General features: G+C 33.0%; 1 protein-coding gene and 1 long non-coding RNA gene across 2 annotated transcripts in view; both read left to right on the top strand.

Annotated features, from left to right (window-relative positions):
- The first annotated feature begins 1320 nt into the window (after positions 1–1320).
- Positions 1321–1919, top strand: LOC139087047 (uncharacterized). Its single transcript, XR_011544098.1, has 2 exons — positions 1321–1405; positions 1658–1919. It is a non-coding gene; the product is annotated as an uncharacterized lncRNA (long non-coding RNA).
- A 1358-nt stretch (positions 1920–3277) lies between these two features.
- Positions 3278–18436, top strand: part of LOC139086999 (uncharacterized) — a 37705-nt gene continuing 22546 nt past the window's right edge. The window contains exon 1 of the mRNA XM_070635688.1: positions 3278–3717. The gene's annotated coding sequence lies outside the window, so the exon portion shown is untranslated. The remainder of the gene's footprint in view (positions 3718–18436) is intronic.

Here is an 18436-nt window from a genome sequence, read left to right on the forward strand (position 1 = left end):
TCGATACCCCACATGGCATGACTGGTCATGTCTTTTTCGCGGCCTCTTACTAATGTGCCGCAGCACACAGGTTGCCCACCCCTTAATCTAAATTAACAATCTCATCAAATATTTATGTCAATTTGCAGCTACTTAATTGTCGCAATAAAATCATAATGCCAAAATATTAAATCTATTTTAATCAGCATTAAGGTGTGACTGATACCCAGCTATAAAAGAAGCATCTAATTTCCAGACACTTAACATTTAAAATATGAATTTTAAAAAGTATTGCTTCATTTTCCTTTTGATTGTTGTGTGCTTATCATCATTTGCTTCATGCACATAAGGACGAGGTGGTGATTCAATTGAAGGAAGAGGAGGAAGGAGAAGAGGAACATGCTCAACAACAACGACGACGGAAAGAACCAAAAGAACCAAAAAATCTAAAGGAAATAGCAGTGACTGATGTTGGATAAGTTCAGAAGTTTTGATGATCAGCAAAAAGTTGTTTATGGGCTGTCACATTTGTGGCTGAACTTTTTCAGTAATTTGATCAGTCAATAAAAAATTGGGCAAGAAAAATTTAACTACGGTTTATTATTCGTCAATTTATTTGACAGCCTAAAATGTCAATTTACTTGCTATTATCTTATTAATTTATGTTATTTTTACTAGGTGTGTATTTGGAAATTTTAGTGAAACTTGAAAGCAATCGTTTGGAATTAGACCTCCTTTCTCCATCCTTGTAAATCGAAATTGGTTATCAGTTACAAAATTGTAACCCTCCAGTCTAAGCGTTACCGAATTTCCTAACGTAAGTTCCCTATAGCATCCGAGTAATACTTCTTTACTTGCCTGGATGTACAAATTAACTGTGATTCTTGGCCTTTTTTTAATTAGCATCTAAATTTGGATCTATTGCTAGCTTTGCTCAGTCAATTACTTACCTGAACGATGTTCCGATGTTCAGCTTAGGTTACTACAAAAGGTTTTCCCTCTGATTCTATGGATAGTCCAATTTCCAACATCAAGTTCAATAGTGTCTCTATAAACACCCATTAAAGTAGGCGGGAAATATACCATTTATGCACCTTGAGGTTGTTTTGACGTTTTTCTGTTACCACGACAATGTGTTTTTTTCCTGGCAGTTATGTTGGGCTGCTCTGGAATTAAACACTTAAAATATGACAGATACATACAATAAACAATAATGTGAAAATTAAGTGATATGTATGATACAAAAAGTGATATTAAAAATGATTGCTTATTTATTTTTTATTTAATTTGAACAAATATTACGTATAAATACGATTGATTATTCATAATACATTCAGTTTCATATCTTCTACAGGAGCTTATCAGTCTTAATATGGATAAAAGAATTTTGTTGTTCGGAATTTTGGTAATATTTGTTGTGGCAACTGTAAGTCAACTTTAAGTTTTACTGTAACAAGTTTACCGAGGCTTTAAATTCAGATTTGAGTTAAATGATCTATTTCTGAGCAAGTTCGTGAATTATTTAAGGCACAGTCAAGGATAAATTCATGAACACTAACTTGCAGTCGCCATCATATAGCTTACAACTAAAACTAGTCATCAACTGGGCAATAACTTGTCATCATCTACAACATTTATTACGTATTTGGATTTACTAATTTCTAATTCCCAATTTTAGCTATCTGTTCCCCTTTCAAGTGAGTCACATTTAGAAGGACATCATATTAAGGCTAGACAATGTGGAAGAGATAAAGCATCATCAACGTCATCAACAATTGCACCTCCAGGTATCGATATTAGAACTGGATTAAATAATACTGCTGGTTAAATGCTACTTTTGGATTTAATAATCTGTATTTTCCCATTTTTGATGTTCACATTTGATTTGTTTTAATCATTTTAGTACAATAAATGAGCATTGTTTGTTACAAAATTGAAAATATTGAGTTCGAACTGACTTTAATATTCACTGACTTTAATATTCAAATTATATTTTCAGCAACAATTAGTTGATATTTCCCTTTTATAGTTGTTGACCCCTTCTATATAATTGAAATTAATATTTTAATTTGTTTTCTATTTTCAAAAAATAAACATCATCCTTAATTAAATCCGTATGGAAGTTCATTAATTATATTTATCAATAAATATGTAAGTATTGCTGTCAGGGTTAAATACTGTCGTAAAAATCATTTTACGAATCTACGTGATTGTTGTTTTATCTCCTCAACAGATAGGAATGCAGAATTGGATTTTATAGATATTCTCTAATAAAATTGGCAGCGATTAGTTGACTGTTATTCTGCAATTGCAAGTATTAAACGATCTAACACAATCAACTTCACGAGCTGTTTGTTCTTCAGTTGGTAAAGTATTATAAACTAAACCATTGATGTAATGACTTCATAAATTGAACTTTTTCATTTATTGACCAATCATTTACGTCATACTTGACTCAGTTTGACTGTAAAAAAACGATAATTTGTTTAAATTACTCAAAGTTGGTTATAAATTGATCAAATATTTTATCAAAAAGTTCATTGTCAACCCAAGAACCAAAGTCAAAAGTAATCTGTAGCGATGATTTTAGTAACCATTTTTTGTGCATTTTTGGTATTATTAAGTGCTGCTCCAATGCCCCGTAAGTTAATTTTCAATCGATTTTCTCTTAATTTGGTCAATGAACTTCCTCTTTTTAGAAAAAGTATTTGACTTTAATGTTCAAAATAGTTTTCCAAGTACTGGATTTCCAAGTGGAAAGTTTAGTTTTCCTGGAACTGGATTTCAATTCAATGCTAATGCAGCTAATGGATTTAATGGATATTCGTTCAACTCATTCTCAGTGCTGGCAAATGGAAGCATCTACAACTCAGCAACGGGAGCTATGATCAACGGATTCTTAGTTCCTAGTTCCTCTGTCAGCAGTAATAGTAATATCAATTTTGGTACAAATTCCGCAGTTGATGTTCGTGTTGGATAGATATTGTTTACCATGATTAACATAATCTAATTAATAAAAATAATTTTATTAAGAACTATAACAAAATATTCTGTATAGATCAGTCTTGCATCAAAACATCGATCATATTGCACAAATCAGCTGTTTTCAAAGCTTTTACTCATTTTCTCTTCAATTTGAGCTTTTTGAGCACCACCTTTTATCTTCTCATTCTCTCAAAAAAATCCAAGAGCAGCAACCACAGAGAAAAGAGAAATCTCACAATGCGATTAAAAACAAAATAATATTTTTACCGCGAATTTTTCTGTCTATTCAGTATAAAGCCGAGATTGAATAAAATCGCAAGTGTTTTTGATATTGATGTGAATATTATGTGAAATACTTACAGTGATTAAATATGATAATTGAAGAATTGTGACTGACAGTGAACGGAATTAGAATTTTTGAAAAGGACTTAAATGCAAATTAGTTCCGATGATAAGGTTTAGTTTAGAATTCAAGAACATCCAAAAATCAAACGCAATTAAATTCCTGGAATCCACAAGATTTCTGAAAATTGGAATTAATGCACAAATGAACTAAGTTAAATTATCTCATTCTGTAACTTAAAATAAATAGCAAGAAGAAGCAAATAATAACATCAGTTATACTGTGTGTGAAAATCTAAAGTGCAGTAACAATTCTTTGAGGAAACTAAGAAAAAAAAATCAAAAAAATCTAATTAAGGAATAGCAGTCAACTTGTCTCATTGTCTTAGAGCCGCAACACAACAGTGCAAGGTTAGTATCTGCTGCAAAATGAGAGACAGAAAAGTTAAATTAATAAAGTTTTTTTTAATTGCTTTCTGCCTGAAAAGACATAAATATCGAAATTTTCGCACTCACGGCTTGCTTAATTTGATTAAATAAAAATTTATTTTTGCGACATTTCAGCAATTGGAATTAAAAGAATTAATTCAATTATTTCTGCTTGCCTTGATTTTATTTGATACCTTAAGTGAAACTTATGAAGCATAAAATTAATCGTAAGCCAAACAAAAAGGAACGATTTCAAATTGCTATGTTATGTTTTTTTTGCGTACCGAACGATATACGTATGATTAATTTTGTGTGGTCAATTGAGATAAAGCAATAGATACTAGTGATATAATTAGGGTAATATAATGGAAAGACCTGACCATAGCTCGAATGAGACTCGAATTTTGTATGAAGTCAAGCCAGAGTCGAGTTAAGTTGAGTCGACATATCCATATGGATTGTATGTACTTACTTCTTCTTACTTCCTTGACTGGAACGAGGGCCCATTGCCGCGCATTGGGAATGTCTGAAGACAGCTCAATCCTTCGAAACTCTCTGCCAGTTCGGAATATTAAGGACTCTAGCGTCCACGATCTCTTGCCATCCACAAAGTCTGAAGTAGTTACCTTAAGGGCTGGGGCGTCACTTGGCCTTCTGTATACATGACCTATCCATCTCAAGCGATTCGCACGTAATGGAACGTATGGATTTTATGTTTAAAATCCGAATTAACTTCAAGCTTTTAAATTAAAGTCTTTAGGTTGTTCTTGTGAATTTAAACGTCTACAATGCTACTGCACCTGTAGAAGCTCCATTAAATAAACTTGTCAAGTTTGACTTTAAAAATGGCAATAAATCTCGTGGGTGGCTGAAGAATTTTTGGACAAAAGCTGAAGATAGAAATTGTTCTGAATGGCACAAGTCAGTTAATCGATCCGAAATCTGACACCTAGCCGTAGAGACTCTAGCTTGGGCATGATGTCAGATTTAAACAACATTTAAACCGAATCCGGCAATAAGACATAGTCACAGCAGTCTAGTGCAGAATTTTGAATATATTTTAATCAATTCGGGTGCAAATCAATATTTATCAGCAATTGTAAGCGGTTGCATGCGTTAATTGCTGCTTCTGATAAGTTGCCATGCTTTTCAACATCCAAGTATGATTCTGAAAATCGATGTTGTGTATTACCAAGGGTGTGAAACTAATCAAAATGATTGAAAATCATCAAAATTTGTCAAAAATGATATTCATCGATTCCACAATTTAATTTATAACTCAATATCTAGACAATTCTTAAATCTGACAATTTTCAATCACCTTACTGTGGATTTACACCACATCAAGTCAATCTGTTGACCAAAACAAATATTACCACCCATTAATACTCAATGCATTTCAAATTCATAAAAATTAGATCCTATTTACTCAAAGAACTGTAAATTATTCACACGACCTGCCTAATCAACTCTGCATCGGTCGGGCTTGTTCCATTTCATGTGAAAAATGCACATATTTAATTAAAATTATACGTTACAATCTATTTGAACTTAGGAAACTCCATTAAAAGCACAAATTAAAGAAGAAAGAGAACTAAATGAAGCATGATTGTGGGCATGAATAAAATCGTTGGCCAATCCTAAATTTTTTTTATTATAAAAATAAGAAAGACACCTTCTTTGTGTAATTGAAACCTTTAACTATCCATAAGAATTGGTGTGCTGAACATGTGCTTGTACGATTATAATAAAACTGTAAACTTGAATGATCTGTTAATTGCCCATTCTCAGCTTTGGATTAGCATAAACTATCATGTAAATTGGAAACGATAAGTGAGCAGCAGGAAGAGAGGAATTTTTATTATATTAAGTGCATATTAATAGTTTTGAATTATTCTTTATTGGCTATAAAAAGGAGTTTGAATGAAGTTTATGAGTAGAAGACTCAAACAGCACAACATGTCTACAAGGGGACAGCTTACTTACTTACTTTACTGGTCGTACAGATCAAGTGTGATCCAAGACCTCCCTAAGTCGGTGTCTGAAGCTGGCTCTATCGCTAGCTACCACTTGCAAATTACCATTATTGAGAAAATTTGGTCTCTTCGGGAATCGAACACACTTCATCTCAACTCTATCCCAATGCTGCCTGAATTTAGATGTATCACGGCACACCTTAGTAGTAAGCTACGATTGAAAGCACAAACGACATACAGTTCATGACATTTACATGTGTTCCAAGACACAAAATTTAGATAATACTGCTTTAACCACTCGTATGTTGTCTAGTCGTTCATCCACAATGACTTTACTATTGCACTAGCAGATTGTCGCTTAGATATGACTCGTTATTCCGAATTCCACTCTACCTCCGACACAACATAAGCAACTAAAGATCTCTTTAACATTTCGGAACTGCACAAGATCTGCACAAAACATCTCATTAGCCTCCAGAAGCAACAAACTATCATCATCTCCCTATCTAAATTATCCCGGATATAATCAATGGAATCAATAGAGACACCCTAACAATTTCAATCTTTCAATAGATCATATAATGGTAAAGAGTAAATTTTTTTTCTCCTTTTAAAATGGTAAAGGAAGGGCAATACCACAATGATCTCATTTCCACACAAAGTACTCAACAGCTAACTACAGTGCATGGACATAGCAGTTGAATTCGATCTCAAGAACGATAATTTCCAAAAGCCAACCGATATAACACAAGCAAGGACAAGCGTTACTTAATTGCTGCTCACGATACAACTTTTTAAGTACTGGAATTTTTATTGGAGCGGTCAAGATACAATAACGTAATTGACTACCATCGATAAAGTCTTTTTTATTCTCTTTTTTTTTTTTGAGGAAATTATGATTTAATATTTCGCGAGTTCTCACTTAAACCGCATGTCATATTTTTTGCTATTATTATTCATGTATGGACTGTCTAGTTGATCTTTGTATTCATTTTAGCCAGATTGATGTTTAAATTTCGACATTAACTAGATTAGCTATTAACTTCTTGCTATAAATGCTGTTTTTTGAAGTGCCGTTGGGTAAATTAGCTTGATTAGTGGAAGATAGAGGGGTTAGGGATTCACTTTGTGCTTGGTGTTCCTTTCTTTGATGATTAAAGTGTTTAATTAGGGAAGGAAGTACCTGAGTCAGGTTTTCGTTTAAATGGTTGTCTTGCCAAATTTGGTCACTTGGGCTATCCCGAATCATTCTGGCATTCTGGTCATCATGTTAATAATCCATATTTAACATTTATCACTTGGTTGTCATGTGACCGTCTCTTAGCTGCCATGAAAACTTGTGCCAATCAGGCGAGACTGTAGCTTCGAGTCAGACTCGGCAAATTCTAACCAAACACTAGAATCACGTCAAATTTGACAAAATCAGTTCCCACGCTATTGCCACACTGAACTAGGGACACTATCCCAAACTTTTAACGCCGTATGTCTTTCGGGTATAGTTCGAACTTCTGTGTCGATCCAACTTATCACGATAGAACTCTGCAAAATGACTATTGAATCTTAATATTATTACTCATTTCGCAGACTGAATAGACCAATTGTGATCCACGGTCTCTATTAAACAGCACCTGAAGCTGGTCACCAATTGCTGTTAAGAAGCTTTCTATTATGAGTTCTTTGGTCGATTTTAAGAAGTTTTAACATCTACAAATTCAGTCTTGTTGAACTCTCTAACCCGACTCGGTACAGCTCAATCATAAAGATTTGTCATTAACCTGCCATTGCTGTCTAATCACTGCTCACATCTGATATTCTTTAATAATAAAGTAATAAAAAGCGTTCAAAATCCAAAAAACTTCCTTTCAATAATCACTCAACTTATTCACAATTAAACTTCAACTTCTATCTGCTTAAGCTCAGCAATAATAAAGATATCAAATGGATATAAATGAAAAAAATAAACTCGAAATATAATTTATGCGATTTATGCGCCGGATTTGAAAAAAGTAGCAAAAATATTTTTATTGTTATAAAAAAAAATGATTTTATTTTTCTCAGCAACAAAAGCATGACGCTCTATTGTTGCCTGTCTTTATGACTTTTTCCCGTCCAAAATAATACAAAAAAAAGTTTCTCAAATATTTTTTAGTGTGTGCATTAAACCTGAACTTCAAAGTGGTTTGTACACAAAAGAAGAGTCAATAAAAATAGTTTTAATGTTAATGTCTGAATTAAGATTAACAGTAGACAATGATGAGCATGAATGGAGACAATAGATTATGTTTGATGTGAGAAAAAATTTAGAAGATTTTTTTTGCTTCTGAACCTTAACTGAAGCTGCAGTTTAGCTTGTTGTGAAATTAATATCACTTAATTTTTGGTAATTATGTGGAATTAAATTTAATCATAGATTTTGATACTGATAAAAAGGTTAAGTCTTATAGATATTCGATATTAGAGGTAAATTGGGTTGTTAACTAAGCTTTTTGAAAGTGATATTTGATAAAAGCAGAGACTAAAATTTATGAAAAATAATCTTTGATGAAAAAAATCATTTTTTTCGATGATTAAAAAAATCACGATTTTTTTCATCATACGTTAATCACACGTAAAATTTAATCACGTAAGCTTAATCACTACGTAAAATTTAATCACGCAGGGCAAAAACACATGGTTTAAAAATTTTCTCAAAAGTTTTGTGTCAATCACGATGAAAATTTTGAAATTTTTTTAGCTCTAATATTGCATTAAACTAAAATATTATAAACTATTATATGTTATTTAGCTATTTTAAGTAAATTAGAGTAGTTTTCTGGTGCTTAAATAAGTTAGATTTGTGAAAAAGAACTATGAAGTTTGGTATTTTTTTCATGGAGAAACAAAAATAAATCCATTAAAAAAATACCAAACTTCATAGTTCTTTTTCACAATTCTAACTTATTTAAGCACCAGAAAACTACTCTAATTTACTTAAAATAGCTAAATAACATATAATAGTTTATAATATTTTAGTTTAATGCAATATTAGAGCCAAAAAAATTTCAAAATTTTCATCGTGATTGACACAAAACTTTTGAGAAAATTTTTAAACCATGTGTTTTTGCCCTGCGTGATTAAATTTTACGTAGTGATTAAGCTTACGTGATTAAATTTTACGTGTGATTAACGTATGATGAAAAAAATCGTGATTTTTTTAATCATCAAAAAAAATGATTTTTTTCATCAAAGATTATTTTTCATAAATTTTAGTCTCTGGATAAAAGTCTTTGTCCGATGCCATTGAGTTTCCTAGCCTCATTGCAGATACATCAAGCGGTATTGATTTGAATCCAGATGTTGAAATGTAACATTCCTGGGTTGAACACAAACCTGCATTTCCTTTATCTTATCACTAAACCGAATAGAATATCATAAGTCAATTAATTTTTTGAAAAAAATGTGGCGCCAAGCTGGTGAGACTCGTATGGTTTAGAATTTGAATCGAATACGCCACCAAGTTAGAGTCTCGCCTCCCAGGGCCTGATTTTTGATCCAATTTGTGCTATTCGGATGGCATGAGTGCGAAACTGTACCATAAGTGAATCGCTCGGCTTCTGGAAATTGTGACTCAAATTGAGATTCGAAATAAGATTTCTCGAAGTCTTGGTTTCGACGAAATTTGAGACCAAGACTGAAAACGAAGCAGAAATTAAAAGTGAATTATTTATAGTCTTGGTCTGGATAAGTCTCTTCGCATTCAGAGAATTCCTGGTCCCATGATCGCTAGATAGTTTGTAATAATCAAGTTGCAAGGAACGAAACCATTACGCATAAGAGTAATTTCAACTCAACATCTTACAGTCTATAAATATATTATTCCCGCATCCAAGATAAAGTTAATGTGATTAAGCTTTTGAAAAATCATGTTCCGTTCCGCACAATCCTTGGGTATGTCATAAAACCCATTTTAATTTAAGCATTATTATTATGAAGTCATGTAAATAGCCGCCACAAAGTTCGTTGCTTATCATTGCATTAAAATCTCTTTTCCATATTTTATTTCGTCTCTTACTTCTATTATTTAGCCATATACATACATATTGTTGGATGCATTTAAACTTTACTTTCGTATAAATTATTCCAGAATGAAAATTGTAATTAATTTCGTTACCCATAAACATCGTCATGAACTAGAGAGCATTTTACCATAATATGCAGCAGCAACAATACAAAACTTTTATTTTTTTCGGTCAAACAATTGCATGCTGTTGCCACTGCCTTGGGCTCGACCGAAATTGTAATTTTGTTACAACAATAAAAGGTATCGGAATGGAAAAAAGCAGCACCAGTCAAAAAAAAAATACAAAAGTTATTAAAAACATGCTCCGATTTCAAGTTTAATGATATTGCTATTTTTTTTTGTGTACGGAGTCGAGCTTGTACAGAAGAAAGAGCTGAGAATATTCAATCTCGGCCTTTTTTTCTTCCATCCATTCGAATGACTCACCCAAAGTTCCAATTTGCTAATTTATATTGCCTCACACATTTAACAAGATTGAGAGAGCCCCGAGAATGTTAATAAGCCTTAAGGATTTACATAGTGCAATACCATATAATAATGCTACATGTCGTTGCTTATAATAAGTATAAAACTCATAATTTGTAACATGATATAGCGGAAAAATTGAAGTTCTTTTGACTTCGCGCGCGAGGTCTTTATTGGAATTTTGATTTAATTGTAATTCAAATGGAAGTGATTGCTCGTTTATTTGTGATTTATTGTTAAGTGATTCTGCACTTATTGGGAAATCTATTTTCGAGGTTTTGTGATTTAATGGGAATTCTTCTAAGAATTTATCACGGATATGTGGGTTTGGGAAATTACTGATGCTAAATAATTATGAATTATTCTAAGTTATTAGAGCTTATTCTAAGTATTTGTCTAGTAATGAGGGAAAATGTTAGTCAGCTGTGTCCGTCTGGAATAAATTACGTAAATTAGGAATAATCAAAGTAAATTTATTGTTTTATTTATTTAATTAAAACGGAAGTAGAAATTTGTAATTTTAAGTCGAAGTGAAGCAAATTTTGCTGGCTGATGGAATGATTTAGTACTTCGGTATCTAATTATTGTAACAACACCGATCAAGTGATCATGGATTCAAATCTCGGTAGGATAAATCTTTCTGTCATCCTTTTTTGAATCATATGAACTAGAAACACGATTTACAGCCTTCATTTGAAGACTACAGGGGTTAATGTCATCAAATAATTGGTTCCGATCCAAGTCCGACGCTCTAATCACTACGACACTGCTCCTTTTTGCTGCCTAAGGTTCAGATCCTACCATAAACTATAGATTTAATGAGTACATAGATCTTACACACCCTCACTTGTTAAACAGTTATTAGCCGCAAATTACCCTAGCCAAGCTATGGGTTTCATTGATCTCCGAACAAGCAAGGAGTATGCTCAGTTATTGATTGATGAGCTTGCTCGTGATTGTATTTATAAGTGAATATGCCACTGTTTGTTCGGAATTTAAAAAGCTAAAGTTTATGTATCTTTAAATTTAAGCATAAATTGGTAGTAAACTCAATGAAGTAGCTAGTTGCTTTGTTAGTATTTTTTGCGAGAAGGTAGACCAAATTAAAATAAAACATGATTTAATTGATCCATTTTCAATTCTGATGATTGTTTGAAATTTAAAGAGGGTTGTTTTGAGTTTTTGTTACTAATCTCAATATTGACGTGACTCTTGCTTTTTGGATGGACATTCGGCACTATGTCATTATTACGTCGATCTTATGCTAGATTTCGGATCGATTAACCGACATATGCTATTTTGATAATTTGAAACTACTACAAATTGAATAATTTTGTTAAAAAAGGAGGTTTTAACCCAAATACACCTCCTTAGATGCACACATAGTCTACATTCCTAAACAGTTCTAATATATCATCGAGTGCATAAGTTACTCAATTAGCTACAAAATAGGCGTTTTGAAAATATTTGCTAAATGACTTTAAAAGCAAGAAAGAATCTGGAATAGGAATTGAATAACTTTAAAAAATGTTTAATTTTCACACCTAGAAAATTGTCAGTTGTTTTCACAGCTGGAACTTGAAATAAACACTAATTAAAAACACTAAATTTGACAGCAATATTGCAAAAACTGTAACATAATTATCAATTTGCAACTCCATAATATTTATTTCCTACTTAAAGAACACTTAACTTAGTTTACTGTCCAATAGTCTCATAAATATTTCCATTATGACACAAATTGCAAATTATTTACCTTCAAAAAATCAATGATCTAGAAAACTAATTCACTTCCAGATATTCCAGTCATAATTCATAATAATAATACAAATGTATTTGAATTAGAGACGCAAATTATTCATAATGAACTGCTGATTTGCATAGTCGGGTGTAATTTTATGACCTTTTGACTCTTTTTTTGCAATTCAATGATTGTTAAGATGCATTGAAAATAGATCATAAAAGAATTTAATTTAATTTTTTTATGAGCTAAGGAAGGCTGGTCTGAGGTATTTGTGGAACTTTGAATTTGTTTCAATGAATGTAAATTCCTCGGTCACCAGATAAGTTTAAATTGGATCAAAAAAGCTATATTAGCTCTTAACAGACTTGAATCAACTTCGAGTTCTAGTTCTTAATGAGCCTTACATTTATGTTACAAATATCCGAATAGCACATTGAAGTCAATTTCATTTATACGTAAAAATGAGCCAAAATTCCGTAATATAGACGTAAGATCAACCTCAACAGAGTCGTATTATCTTGATATCATTGGATGATTAGTACAGAGTTGGTTGGATTCCAATGTGAAGGCGGCTTTACAGTCAACACACTGGACCAACTTCAAATAGCCGACTTCTTGGAGTCCGGACTCGCGGGAAATTCATGACGCCTCGATTGGATTCATTCATTCATTCATCCAATGGTCCGTGTCACGATCAGGGGAAGCTAGCTTCAAAAGTCCTGTCAACTCAGCCCTAATATACTAAATGATGCATTCTAAGCAAACCATATCAATACTAGAGAAATCAAAACCAGACAAATCAAAAGTCATTCCAACTTCCACATTATTCTATCTAACATTCAAATTCATGACGAAACCGCTCGAAGTATATTTCTAGAATATGTATATGGAAACTCCATTTAAATGTCATCAAACTTGCACGTACGCCGGTAAACAAAACAACTAAGTCTGAGACAAAGTCTACATACAATAAAAATCATGCTTGTAAGAATCTTCATATAAATGTCATAAACTACTTTCAAGAACGACACAATCGTCCCATCTGAGTCTTAAATTCTTCTGTGTAATTGTTGAGATAATGCTGCAAATTTATGTTTACAAAAGACAGGAATTTTATAATTCTTTCGAAGAATTCTGACTGAATAATTGTCTGAAATTCATAAATTCCAGACTGACATTCTTCATGTGAATGATGGATCTACGGCAGGGTTGGTCAAACATTTTATTGTATGGCACATCAGGTTAGTAAGTGAATCATGCGTTGTGCTTCCAAATGGTTTTCATACGACATGACACACGATTACTTCATGGATTCTATCTGACTTTCATAAATTAGTTCCTGACCTGAAACCAAAATGAGACTAAATTAAGCCATGCTGTGCTGTTTATGGCGTTTCGAAAAGAATTCGGCGACACAGTAGTGTGTAGTCTAGGGTATGTAGTCTATCATGCTAGGGAGTCGCAGCACAGTAATGTGTCACACTAGAGTTTCGCAACACAGTAGTATGCCACACTAGTGTGTCGCAGTACAACAGTCTGTCAAGCTAGCGTGTCGTATCACAGCAGTCTGTAACGCTAGTGTGTCGCCACACACAGTTTCAACAATACTGATCTACACCGTCATATTCAATTAAACGCTATAAGTCTATACGCTCACAACATGTCGTGATGTTGTTTATTTTTCTCTGTTCCATTCTGTAACTTAACAGAAGCGTTTAAAAATAATATAATTTTCATAAGCAATGCAGTAACACATATGACACATATTTTGATTATGTCACGCCACAAAAGAAATTCTTCAGAAAAAAATCAATTCAATAGCAGCAGTTCTATTCGAAGCACGCGTTTTACATAATAATAATTGAAAGTTAAACGACAATCGAATGGATCTATAAGAAAGAAATTTTTCACACTCATGCCTTTGACATAATTGGAATCGATGAATGAAAGAGAGAAGAAAGAAAAACCAGAATTTTGTGTCGTTATGAAGCAAAAAAAGCTTGCGATTGCAAGTCAAGATTGCAACGGATGTTGCACGTGTCACTGGAGCGGGTCAAAACTATTGGCAAATTATATAATCGCGACTGAATTTTAATTTTTTGCTCACATGACACAGTCTTCTTGCTGGATGCATTTTAAGGCGAGCGACATTCTTGCATACCTCACATGAATGCCTAAATGCTCAAACGCAATTATAACTCGACATCAGACATGAAAAGGAGAAAAGCACAATATTTTTATTGGATGTAATGTCGATTATCGTAATTGATTTTTAAAAATTCAATTGTAAGCTATTAAGTAGCTTAAGACAATCTTTGTATTGAATCAGAGATTTTTTTATTCATAGAAGCAAAGTTTTTTGCCTTTTTTGCAGTAGGAAAGAAATTTTGCAAGATAAAAGGCAGTAAACAAGATTATTTGAGATGCAAACTGTGAGCGTTGAAAAGGCTTAACGTCATATTTTACGTAAACTGCAAGAGATTGGATTCAACAAATTTGAATTTGCTAATTTAATGGAATTTTAAATCTATTGAGTATTAAATTAAGTATTTGGGACAGAAAGATAAGCGACAGTTAAGACTTAATTTAGGCTAAGTTAGCAACTCATTTACTTAAATCAAATAGAATCCATGAAGTGGCCGTGTGGCATGTCGCGTGGAAGTCATTTGGAAGCAAAACGCATGTTACACTTGCTTACTCACTTACTTCGCTGGTCAAACAGATCAATTGTAATCTGTGGCCTTTATCTGATGATTCTATCGTTGGCTTCTGTCTATCAATTTCTAATACCAAGTGCAGCACTGTCTCTATTGAAATTTTCTATCAACTCCATAAGTTCTTCAACATGTTGCACAGCCATTTCAATTTGGAGATGGATTTTATTTGACGCTTGTGATTGTGTCTCTTAGTTTGCATCTGAAACTGGCTCTATGCCAAGTGCATTATCATCTCTGTCTACAGAGTCCTAAGAAAGGAAATTAAAAACGGTTTTTAAGCATTACCTGACTTACGAACGATGTCGTAGCTAGAGCTAGAGCTAGAGGAGTTGGGTTCTCTTTTGAGACGAAAATCTTCAAATTCCTTGAGTTTCTCAAATTTAAAACCAGAAATTTTAGGATATGTCACAATTATTCACATTCTAGAACTAAACAGCATAATCAGCTCACTCCAAGTAGATCTCCAAGTAGACTCCAGGTAGATCAACATAATACCAAATCGCCAAAGGTGGATGCATATAAGCAAAACACAACGAAAATGATATCTGCAATAATAATAACAATGAAATAAAACCAAATGACGATTCATAATTTTTTTCCTTTATTTTTGCCGATCGATTTCAAGGCGTGCCGCATTTTACGAGCACAACCAAAGACTGAAAAAAAAAAATCTTGCAAAAACCGTTAAAATTCATTGTAGGATGCAAAAATAGAGTCATAAATTATCATAAAATGGCAGGTCGACGTAATGTGATGCAATTGTGAAAGCTATTGTGCCTCAACTTTAGTGTGCAGGTGAATCCGACGTAAAAACGGGATGAAATATATATATCGATATTAAATTGTATAATAAATGTTGAAATAAGTTTGATGAGAATTCCCATTTTGCTTAATATGATTTGTTGGATTTTCTCATGGATTGTTGAGTTATTTTACTCGACATTGTTGTGGATGAAATAGATTTAATATTCATATTAGCTAATGTTCTTAATTTACAGAGAATAAGGAAACACATTAAGATGATTTTTAATGAGCCACAATAGGCTTTTAATCACATTTTGTTCTGATTGCAAGAACAATAAAAAAAATTAAGTCATAAAAACTTCAAATGGAACTAACGACATTAAAGAATTAACATTTTTCCACATTTTTGTTGAAGTTTGTTCTATATTAGAATTACATACCCGAGTGGCACAATCCTCATAACCACATTTTTTGGCTTATTGCTTACATACTTATTTAGTTCTTATTTACTTTGGATCAGTTGCGATCCATGGCTTCCTTTAGATGCCGTCTGAAACTGGTCCTATTTCTGGCTTTCGCTTGCTGTGCAATTTCGAATACTTACTGTGCTGGTAATACCGATCAGCTGTGATTCATGGCCTCTGTTAGATGCCAACTTAAACTGGCTCTATCGCTGACTGTCCTTTGCCATAGCAACTTCTTGTCTTAACGTCAATTCGTTAAGATGGTGTCCTAAGGAACTCTGTAAAGCAATTGACTAAAATCAGCCATTACGTTGCCTTCAGGGCAACATTCCGTCTTTCCGTCAATTAAGACGGCAACATAACCATGACGGACATATTGTGCTGTTTGGGATGCTCTATAATGAATAAATGTTTTGTCAGATTTGTGCCCACATTTATGGTCATCATGAATTATGTGGCAGTAAACACAAAAAATATTAATTGTAATGAAATTTAAAACCTCAACAGCTCGACCGGCTAGATATCGACATTTAGCCGATTTTATTACCTCACCATGCATTTCATAATTCACCTATCATCGTCTTATTTACTCATTTACATTTTAATTAACAGCACCAAATTTTTTTTATCACTTTTTCAAAGATTAGCGGTAAATTTTTTGGCGAAAAAAAAGTCACTTATGTATACATTTAATATAGCATGATTGTATGGTATTAAGCCAGGTGACATTTGCATTTGAAAGGTGACAAAAATGTGTCACAATAGAGTTGAAATTTTAGCATCTCTCTCTTTTGTGTCTGACCTAACAAATGTCAAAATAAATATTTAATATCACACGAGTAGAAACGAGAAATTTGATTTTAGGAATTGACATAATTGATGCGCATTTTTTATGAATGTAAATTTAGTATTCTGGTTTTTGTTAATTTCCTGGGACTTGTTGACTCAATGTCGTATGTAGAGAACGTTTGAAGTTGACTCAATAGTTCAAAGCCATTTGACGGTTCCGGGATGTTAAAAATTCTAACGATGCTTTCTATACGTTCAATTTAGGAATTCTTACATATTAATAAAGCACTTACTTACTTATTTGGCTGATGGTACAGATCATTTGTGATCTATTTGTCGTCTGCAGCTGGCTTCATCTCGCCAATTTCCAATATTAAGTGCAACACTATTTCTAGCCATATGTGATTATGCGTTCACCATAACTGGATTGTCAAGAGCATTTTCAGGAGAAGGGACTGGGGAGTTTGAGAGTGAATTTGTCCCAGGTTGCAATCAATGCAATTGACCTGGCCACAATTTGTGTGTCGCAAATACACCAAAACCAAGTTGGTATGATTAGAAACAGTTGAAAAGCATCCGAATCTGAATAGACCTTTCCTTGGAATCGATCCCGGGTCGTTAGATTCGGCAGACCAACACTCTAGCCACTACACCACTATAGCTTTTTTGCTGCCCTAAAGCTCCTGGGTAAATTGCCTTCAATTCGTACATGTTCTGAGTTACACTTGATTAACCAGAAAACTACACAAATCAGCCTTTATTTAAACAACTTAATTCCTAGAAATTCCACAACAATTAGACATTGATGATTTTCTAAGACTTCTTCTGATCCACAAAAAAATGTGTTTTTACACCAAACATTTCCGAGAATATCCAAACAATAAATTTCACCAACCTGCCATGACACATAAATTCTAAAACAAACTGAGATGAAATTACATGCCCATTATGGACGAGAGCTCATAAAAGCCAGGCACAAACATTTGAAAAACAAAAGACCATAAATGTAAATAAATGAAAAGAAGCAAGTGTGACAAGTTTTGTGTATAAACATTAGAAATGACATGAATACATTTTTTGACACCCATTATTATACGATTGCGATCATCATGATCGCGTCACGAAATGGCAATTTGTTTCATGACTGTCTTGAAATATATTTTTACACATTAAAACTTAATTAAAAAAAAATATTGAGCAAAAAAAGTAAATATGAGCAAATTTTTATGTTTGCTTTAACTTTTTTTTGGTCGTCGAACCTGAATTATTTTAAAATTTCTTTAATTTTTTTTTGTGGTGCTGTTCCACTCTAGTTGCAGTGTTGCAAAGATGCAATGACTTTTAATTTAATTTTTATTTCATATGAATACGATGGATCTACGAAATAATTATTGGGTATTAAATTACACTTCATAAATTCCGGAATGGTAAATACCTAGTCAGTCCCGAGAAGCACAATTCGGTTAATCGATTATAAATCCGAAACCAGATCGGTATTATCCAGCAAATCCCAATTCGTAATTGCTCTGCTCCATAATACGACTACAGGACAAAATTACTCTGACTTGGTGCATGATTCAATTGATCGATACAAAATCCGGGATAATGCTTACTTGACTCTCCAAGTCTCAAGTCAAAGTTACATCGCAGATTGACCAAATCAGAGTTACGGTAGTCTGAATTCGATTGATCGATTCAAAATCTAGCACCAGGTTGGCATGATTCTGACTTGGTCCTGAATT

This window comes from Chironomus tepperi, unplaced genomic scaffold (assembly GCF_022539635.2).
Source record: "Chironomus tepperi strain 1889 unplaced genomic scaffold, CSIRO-AGI_Ctep_v1 contig_93, whole genome shotgun sequence".
Lineage (NCBI taxonomy): Eukaryota > Metazoa > Arthropoda > Insecta > Diptera > Chironomidae > Chironomus > Chironomus tepperi.